This window comes from Rattus norvegicus, chromosome 5 (assembly GCF_021556685.1).
Source record: "Rattus norvegicus strain SHRSP/BbbUtx chromosome 5, alternate assembly SHRSP_T2T, whole genome shotgun sequence".
NCBI lineage: Eukaryota > Metazoa > Chordata > Mammalia > Rodentia > Muridae > Rattus > Rattus norvegicus.
In genome coordinates, this window is record NC_141538.1 from 22,185,276 (window position 1) to 22,195,619 (window position 10,344).

Here is a 10,344-nt window from a genome sequence, read left to right on the forward strand (position 1 = left end):
GTTCAGGACTATGACCTGTGGATTTGAGGAGCTTTAAGAGTAATATGATAGGTCACCTTGAACCTCTGGGTATCACACAAAATACACTACGATGTGATTTATTATTTTGTAATATTTAGTTTTAAGACAACCTCATAAACACTTCACTTCTAAAGTCCAGTCTAGTATTCATCCAAAATGCAAGGTATCAGTGAAAGGGTGAGTTGGTGTGTGTGCAAAAATCTGAGCTCATTCCGCCCATCAACTGTCTACTCGAGGCTTTTAATGGCGTGCCCACTGCCCTCTACTTGTTTCCTTTTGTGGGTATTTAAAACTGCAGATGGATTATACCCTGATAACCCCATCACAGGCTGCAAACACCGATGAGTGGAAATGCATTTATTAACTGCTTTGCCTAGCAAATGTCAGAGATGGTTGTTAACCCCACGACAGTGCTACAGAGGAGCATCCTTAGCTCAGGGGAGGTGTGTTGAGTCCATAAGGATGCCATATTGTACAGTTAAAACACTGTGGTTGGAGTCAAACCAAGGAAATCTGGGAGACTAGCTGAATTACATTACTATGGAAACTGACCTTACTCCGAAAAGTTCTACCACTATCAGTTTTCTTCCCTTTAACACCTAAGTTCTTATTGTGATTTTAATTAACTTTAATGCAGACTTTGTGTTCACATGTGTACAGTATTTTGGTATTTTCCACCTAGGATGGGGTTAATCAGGGTGTAACCCATCTGTAGTTTCAAATACCTGTGCACATGCAGTTAAATCCCTTGGGTCTATGGGTGGTCGATCTCAAGCAATGGGCTTGAGATTTGTGCATGCAACACAATTATATTTTCACAACTACGTTGCATTTCTGGTAAATACTGAGATTAGAAATGAAATCTTTATCTCAGAAATGGATAAAGCCTGGTTTTAGAGGTAAAGTACAATGGCTCTGGGGTTAGATGGCTGGGGGTTCTTACTGTCCCACCACCTCAGTTTCCATCCCTGGAAAAGACAGTAAAAGCACACCAAGCCTTAGGTTTTCGAGGAAGAATCAAACTCCAAATTCTCCTTTGCTCAAGCTATATAGTAGACAGCATTTAACTATGAAACTCATAGAAATAAAACTCTGGTATTCGGGGGCTTATACCATATAAGAAACACAGCACTAGGTTAAAATAATCTACTGGGGCTAAATAAATTCATTTTATTGTTAAGATAAAAGTTTAAATCGTGTTTTCTGGCACTTTCGTTTTGAAGTTAAAGATATAAAAGCACGTCGTACTATCCGTAAATGTCAAATCCACGGAACTTTAACTTTAAATCTGACCAGGTGTAATAAGGCTTTGTGATCTCCAAAGACAAAAGCCAACATTTGAAGGTAACAGGGCAGGTGCGACCTAGGAATGTAAAGGAGGCAGCGCTGGTCCTGGCCGCTCCTGAAAGTGTACACATCTGTTCCTTAGATCCAGGCTTCAGGATCTGCGGACATCAGTGTGTTTATCAGGTGTGACAACAGATACGGAATCTACAGCTCCCCGGACGCTGGTCAGCGTAGGAGCCCCTCCAGGCTTTTCCTTCCTGCTCCTGGTTCCGGAAGTCGAGCGGCGGCGCCTTCGGACCCGCCCGGTGGCTGCAGCCCGCCCGGGGGACTAGTGGCTAAGGCCCTGGGGTCCCCAGACGCCACCGAGGAGCACCCCGCCCCATTCTGTGCAGGCTAGCGTGTCTCAGGGTCGTCGCGTAACCGTTGGGAGACAGTTTTTAAAAAAGGTTTTGAAACTCCACAGATGTCATAACGACGCTGAGGGCCCGCGTGTGGGGGTGGGGAAACGGGCCACCGCCACGCTCGCGCACGCGCAGTCCTAAACACAGGCTGATCAGGGAGCTGGGCAGCCTCAGTGAGCTCAGGTTACAGCCAGCCGGATTTCCGAATGGCGAGGGTGGAAGTAGTAGTGTATGGGAACCCTTGGTGTTGTTCCCTCCCCATCCCCCCGCGCTCCCTTTACAAACGCTTATTAAGATCGAAAACTTTTTGACTTAAAAAAAAAAAAAACCCAAACGTTAAAACATAAACGAATGCATATGTTACAAAAAATTCCAACGCAAAGATTCGAGTCAAACTTGAAAACACATCACTTATTTCTCTATCTACTTAATGACAAACATTATGCTTTTTATATTCTTCTGAAACTTGAATTTTATGCCTAGGGATAGAAGACTGACTTGTTTCCATATCTATGAAGTGCGCATAGAATTATTTCCATTTCCCTGCGATCAACTTTGAATTTCAGAGGCTGTCTACATTTTGTAGGACTGAAGCAAGTCTGAGGATGAAACTTGTGCGCACGACTTGGTTCTGTCCCTCATAGAGTGGGTCCCTGCCACCATCTGGGCTGATCACTTGAATTCTTTTATTTTTTATTTTAACTCTGAAGATTTACGTTATATTGAAATACTCTTTTTACTTGATAAAATTTCAATACACACAATTACAGACTTAATACCAAAACTTGTTATAGAGACTTTTGAGTTTAATGATATCTTGCAGTTTTCTCATCTTCTTGATCATAAATTATTCATGGATATTTGAAAACACACCTGACTTTAATTTGGTGATTCTTCATTTCTTTATTAGAGCTTAAAGGATTATTTTGTTGGCTTCTGTCTTTGAGCAGAAAATACTATAAAGTCTGTATTTCTTACTGGCGGTAAATTAAAATAACACTTTTGAATAAAAGATTCAAAATTAATACAGGCTATTCACTTTATCGTGTTAATTCATTTTTTGCATCTGTGTCAATATGGATATATGACTTCATACATCTAATTATTAAATGAACCACACTAATAATTATCTTTTATTGTTCAAACTGACTCACTTGGGCAATGAGTGGACCCTGTTCTGTTTGGCATTGTCCCATTGATTGGAATTATTTCTTGTCCTCCTAAATGCGGGTTGGACCAGGTTCACAGTGCCTTGTAGAATCCATTTCTCAAATGTACCCCAGCAAAATGAAGCTGGAAATTATGACTGCAGAGTAACTTTACAGGTAAGTTCATTTTCTTCCTTCTTTCCTCTCTCACTTTAAGAAACAAAAGTTGGAAAACATACTCTTTTCTTCTAAAAGGCAAATATTCCTATTGATTTTTTAAATTTAGTTTTAGCAGTATTTTTCTCAGTTAAATATGTTAGTTATTATTTTTTCTTCCAGTGTTCTTAGTCACAGCATCCTGAGTCTAAGCAGATATAGCATAATTACCAGCTTTTTATCTCAGGAACTATAAATATAGTTCAAGATTTCTTGCAATTACTTTATCTTTACATTGTTAGTCACTAAAGATTCACAGTCACATTGTTTTTTACATAGTAACTTACGCTGTAAGGATTTGCATGATGCATACATAGCACGTATAATTATGGTAAGGTTTGGTGGTGTGAGAGAAGCACAGACTTTAACTATTATCCCAGGTCCCAAATTCACTCTCCAATGCACAGTAGCGTCAAATTTGCTGCAATCCTTCTTCATTAGCCTCCTGGGTGCTAGACTTATGGACATGAGTCCCTGTGTCTGGCTCCAAACCATTAAAAATCATTACCTTCTAAAAAGGTCTGCCTTCTAGTTAACCAACAACATCTCTGGAACTGTAAGAACCTTTTAAAATCTGCTCTCTCTCTCTCTCTCTCTCTCTCTCTCTCTCTCTCTCTCTCTCTCTGTCTCGGGTTTCTTTTATAACATATGCTGTGGTTTTCTCAATTTAATATAATCACACATCACTGAACGTTACCATGTAGAAAACAAAATGATTCTCTAATTTTACTACAACCCAATGTTGGCCCCCTCCCCACCACATCCACCCTCCCTCCTTCCCCCTCCCTGCTGCATTCCTTTATACATGAGACATTTCACCCAATGACTCTTCTTCCTCTTTTTCTTCACAAAGACTCAAACCATTCATTATTCATTTTCTGATGTTTGGCAATGTAGACTTATGTGAGATGAGATTTCACTTTTATCTGTTCTAAAATGTCCAGATATACCGCCATTACTAGACAGAAGAAACAATTCCTGTTGTGTCGTGTTTGCCTTCCTATTGCCTAGGGGACTTTAGGGCTAATAATTTGGGGTTTAATATGTATGAGATTACGGGGACCATCACAGTGATGTTCCAGCATCCGTGCGAGGCATCTTGGCAAGTCAAGCATTGGGAAATGTGTGAGAACTCCACACGAGGTGAGCTTAGGTGATTGGGGAGTGGGGAATGAGGAAGACGGTCCTCCTTATTAGGTCTTGGCTCTTGGACAGGAGAGACGGCTCAGCTTGCTGCTAAGCCTGATGCTCTGAGGTTTATCTCCAGGACTCATGTGGTGTAGGGCAAGAGCATACCCCAACAAGTTGTTTGGTGAACGCCACATGTGTGGTACATGTGTGCCCCCAACACATAATAATACAAGTGGATGTAAATTCTTTTAATAAAGACTTACTTATTTTATGTGTATGAATTGTTTTGTTTGCATATATGTCTGGGCACCACATGTGTGCGGTGCCTCAAGAAGCTGGGAGAGGGTATTGGGAGTTATGGACAATTTAACCCAGCATGTGGTTCCTGAGAACCAAATCTGGGTTCTCTGCAAGTACAAGTGCTTTAACTGATGAGTTATCAGTCCAGTCCCACTCCTCTGTCCCTCCTTTCCTCCCTCCCCACCTCACCCGTCTCTGTCTTTCTCAGTCTCTCTCTCTCTCTCTCTCTCTCTGTCTCTCTCTCTCTCTCTCTCTCTGTGTGTATGTGTGTGTGTGTGTGTGTGTGTGTGTATTTATGAACTCTAGCTGAGGGAAGAGGATTCTACAATCAGCACACACACACACACACACACACACACACACACACACACACACACACACACACACACAGCAAACCAAGACAAAAATGCAGGTGAGAGGAAGCTCAAAGGGAAACAGGCTGATAAAAGCCAACAAGTTTATCTGTAGCAGCCTTTTTGGATAAATCCAGGTTTCCTGTTGCTCCAAATTTTGTGCAAATGAAGATTGTGGTTTCCAACTTTAAGACTCAGTCAGCTATAGTTATGTACTACATTATGTTGTTCTGGCCAGTGAGAGGTGACATATGCAATGGTGGGCCCAGAGGATTATAATGGTACTGACAATCCCTAGGATTTAGTGACATCTTAACACACCACATCACACATGTTCATGGTGATGCTAACCACATAAGAGGAAAGCAGTACAGTTAGGTGTATCGTGCAATTCTTGTTCATATGCATTTGCTATTCTATTAGTTTGCAATAATACCTTTATCTAAACGAAGTTTCCTGTAAAATTAAATGGAATTTAGCCAAGAACTAATTCACCATATCTTCAATGCATCAAGAGCCCATGTTGATCATTGGCCCACACCATTCAAGGTTATGTATTTCTGATGATGGAATTACCTACCCAGACACTCCTCAGTCTATATCTCTGTCCTGAAGCAAGTGCGATTTCAATACTAATCTACACAAAAAGAGGAAACGTAGAGGCTCATCCCTCACCCTGCTACCCAGTATTCTAAGGATCCTTAAGTTTTACTTGAGTTTTTGATGTATATGTGAGACAAGTATGGTGAACAAATATAAATAACTTGATCGAATAACTTTAGTGTTCCCTTATTGATTAGAAATCCAGAACATTTCTGATGATGACTGTTCTCTTTGCGGGGCTACCATGAAGCAGTGAAGTCCTGCGCATCCTGGAGAAGCAGCAGAGGCTTAAGATGTCTTCACAGTGGTGTTCTACGTTCAGCTAGGAAACAGTGAGCGTGAGGAAAAGGTAGGCCCTCAAAGACTTTAATGGAAACTGGAGCCAGGGTCCAATCCATTAAGCCATAACAGATGGGACACCTGACAAGACAGCAGCAATGCACCCTGGGATTGCTGAGGAAGAAAACAGGCTTCTCTGGGCACACGGTCAGTGACCATTTTTTTCCTTTAGAGTTTGAGTGTAGCATTTCCTTCACTTTGCCTCCTTCACTGGTAGTCTTTCTTCTGCTTGATTAGATCTGTAGTGATTTTCACTGGGTCTTGCATTGGCTCACTGAGTTTTTTATAGCTAGCATTTCTATTTGGTGATTTTTCTATTTTTTGAAACTTCCTTGTTGAGTTTTCTTCCATGCTGGGTGACTTTTCCATCCAAATGTCAACTTTCTCATTCATTTTTAGGACTTCTTTCGTTATGAATCTGCTCCCCGCCCCAGGTTCCAGAGGGAATCCATTTGTGATCATTTTTACTGTTAACATTTTACAAATTGCTTTCTGGCACTTTATCTCTTTGAGTATCTCTCTACTCAATGGTTGAAGACTTACATCCTTTGGAGTAGCTATACTCCCTTCGGTTTTCATACTTCATGTGTTTCTAGTAAATAATCTGTACACTTGCTTATTTGGCTATCTCTTTAATCTATTTTTTTTTTTGGTGGGAGGTGGGAGTGGGATGTCTTCTTATTGAGCACCTTCCTTTTGAGGTCTCATTCTCTAGGTCTACTCAATGAAAAGCAGACAAACAATTCTAAGAGTACCATCAAGCTGTACAAGATATATAAAACAGATGAAGGTAATTAGCCAAAACATTTTTTATTATTATTTTTTTTATTAACTTGAGTATTTCTTATATACATTTCAAGTGTTATTCCCTTTCCCGGTTTCCGGGCAAACATCCCCCTCCCCCTCCCCTTCCTTATGGGTGCCCCCCTCCCAACCCTCCCCCCATTGCCGCCCTCCTCCCATAGTCTAGTTCACTGGGGGTTCAGTCTTAGCAGGACCCAGGGCTTCCCCTTCCACTGGTGCTCTTACTAGGATATTCATTGCTACCTATGGGGTCAGAGTCCAGGGTCAGTCCATGTATAGTCTTTAGGTAGTGGCTTAGTCCCTGGAAGCTCTGGTTGCTTGACATTGTTGTACTTTTGGGGTCTCGAGGCCCTTCAAGCTCTTCCAGTTCTTTCTCTGATTCCTTCAACGGGGGACCTATTCTCAGTTCAGTGGTTTGCTGCTGGCATTTGCCTCTGTATTTGCTGTATTCTGGCTGTGTCTCTCAGGAGCGATCTACATCCGGCTCCTGTCAGTCTGCACTTCTTTGCTTCATCCATCTTGTCCAATTGGGTGGCTGTATATGTATGGGCCACCTGTGGGGCAGGCTCTGAATGGGTGTTCCTTCAGTCTCTGTTTTAATCTTTGCCTCTCCCTTCCCAGCCAAGGGTATTCTTTTTCCTCATTTAAAGAAGGAGTGAAGCATTCACATTTTGATCATCCGTCTTGAGTTTCGTTTGTTCTAGAGATCTAGGGTAATTCAAGCATTTGGGCTAATAGCCACTTATCAATGAGTGCATACCATGTATGTCTTTCTGTGATTGGGTTAGCTCACTCAGGATGATATTTTCCAGTTCCAACCATTTGCCTACGAATTTCATAAACTCGTTGTTTTTGATAGCTGAGTAATATTCCATTGTGTAGATGTACCACATTTTCTGTATCCATTCCTCTGTTGAAGGGCATCTGGGTTCTTTCCAGCTTCTGGCTATTATAAATAAGGCTGCGATGAACATAGTGGAGCACGTGTCTCTTTTATATGTTGAGGCATCTTTTGGGTATATGCCCAAGAGAGGTATAGCTGGATCCTCAGGCAGTTCAATGTCGAATTTTCTGAGGAACCTCCAGACTGATTTCCAGAACGGTTGTACCAGTCTGCAATCCCACCAACAATGGAGGAGTGTTCCTCTTTCTCCACATCCTCGCCAGCATCTGCTGTCACCTGAGTTTTTGATCTTAGCCATTCTCACTGGTGTGAGGTGAAATCTCAGGGTTGTTTTGATTTGCATTTCCCTTATGACTAAAGATGTTGAACATTTCTTTAGGTGTTTCTCAGCCATTCGGCATTCCTCAGCTGTGAATTGTTTGTTTAGCTCTGAACCCCATTTTTTAATAGGGTTATTTGTCTCCCTGTGGTCTAACTTCTTGAGTTCTTTGTATATTTTGGATATAAGGCCTCTATCTGTTGTAGGATTAGTAAAGATATTTTCCCAATCTGTTGGTTGCCGTTTTGTCCTAACCACAGTGTCCTTTGCCTTACAGAAGCTTTGCAGTTTTATGAGATCCCATTTGTCGATTCTTGATCTTAGAGCATAAGCCATTGGTGTTTTGTTCAGGAAATTTTTTCCAGTGCCCATGTGTTCCAGATGCTTCCCTAGTTTTTCTTCAATTAGTTTGAGTGTGTCTGGTTTGATGTGGAGGTCCTTGATCCACTTGGACTTAAGCTTTGTACAGGGTGATAAGCATGAATCGATCTGCATTCTTCTACATGTTGCCCTCCAGTTGAACCAGCAGCATTTGCTGAAAATGCTATCTTTTTTCCATTGGATGGTTTTGGCTCCTTTGTCAAAAATCAAGTGACCATAGGTGTGTGGGTTCATTTCTGGGTCTTCAATTCTATTCCATTGGTCTATCTGTCTGTCTCTGTACCAATACCATGCAGTTTTTATCACTATTGCTCTGTAATACTGCTTGAGTTCAGGGATAGTGATTCCCCCTGAAGTCCTTTTATTGTTGAGGATAGCTTTAGCTATCCTGGGTTTTTTGTTATTCCAGATGAATTTGCAAATTGTTCTGTCTAACTCTTTGAAGAATTGGATTGGCATTTTGATGGGGATTGCATTGAATCTGTAGATTGCTTTTGGTAAAATGGCCATTTTTACTAAATTAATCCTGCCAATCCATGAGCATGGGAGATCTTTCCATCTTCTGAGGTCTTCTTCAATTTCTTTCCTCACTGTCTTGAAGTTCTTATTGTACAGATCTTTTACTTGCTTGGTTAAAGTCACACCGAGGTACTTTATATTATTTGGGTCTATTATGAAGGGTGTCGTTTCCCTAATTTCTTTCTCGGCTTGTTTCTCTTTTGTATAGAGGAAGGCAACTGATTTATTTGAGTTAATTTTATACCCAGCCACTTTGCTGAAGTTGTTTATCAGCTTTAGTAGTTCTCTGGTGGAACTTTTGGGATCACTTAAATATACTATCATGTCATCTGCAAATAGTGATATTTTGACCTCTTCTTTTCCGATCTGTATCCCCTTGATCTCCTTTTGTTGTCTGATTGCTCTGGCTAGAACTTCAAGAACTATATTGAATAAGTAGGGAGAGAGTGGGCAGCCTTGTCTAGTCCCTGATTTTAGTGGGATTGCTTCAAGTTTCTCTCCATTTAGTTTAATGTTACCAACTGGTTTGCTGTATATGGCTTTTACTATGTTTAGGTATGGGCCTTGAATTCCTATTCTTTCCAGGACTTTTATCATGAAGGGGTGTTGAATTTTGTCAAATGCTTTCTCAGCATCTAATGAAATGATCATGTGGTTCTGTTCTTTCAGTTTGTTTATATAATGGATCACGTTGATGGTTTTCCGTATATTAAACCATCCCTGCATGCCTGGGATGAAGCCTACTTGATCATGGTGGATGATTGTTTTGATGTGCTCTTGAATTCGGTTTGCCAGAATTTTATTGAGTATTTTTGCATCGATATTCATAAAGGAAATTGGTCTGAAGTTCTCTTTCTTTGTTGTGTCTTTGTGTGGTTTAGGTATAAGAGTAATTGTGGCTTCGTAGAAGGAATTCGGTAGGGCTCCATCTGTTTCAATTTTGTGGAATAGTTTGGATAATATTGGTATGAGGTCTTCTATGAAGGTTTGATAGAATTCTGCACTAAACCCGTCTGGACCTGGGCTCTTTTTGGTTGGGAGACCTTTAATGACTGCTTCTATTTCCTTAGGAGTTATGGGGTTGTTTAACTGGTTTATCTGTTCCTGATTTAACTTCGATACCTGGTATCTGTCTAGGAAATTGTCCATTTCCTGAAGATTTTCAAGTTTTGTTGAATATAGGTTTTTATAGTAAGATCTGATGATTTTTTGAATTTCCTCTGAATCTGTAGTTTTGTCTCCCTTTTCATTTCTAATTTTGTTAATTTGGACGCACTCTCTGTGTCCTCTCGTTAGTCTGGCTAAGGGTTTATCTATCTTGTTGATTTTCTCAAAGAACCAACTTTTGGTTCTGTTGATTCTTTCTATGGTCCTTTTTGTTTCTACTTGGTTGATTTCAGCTCTGAGTTTGATTATTTCCTGCCTTCTACTCCTCCTGGGTGTATTTGCTTCTTTTTGTTCTAGAGCTTTTAGGTGTGCTGTCAAGCTGCTGACATATGCTCTATCCTGTTTCTTTCTGCAGGCACTCAGCGCTATGAGTTTTCCTCTTAGCACAGCTTTCATTGTGTCCCATAAGTTTGGGTATGTTGTATCTTCATTTTCATTAAATTCTAAAAAG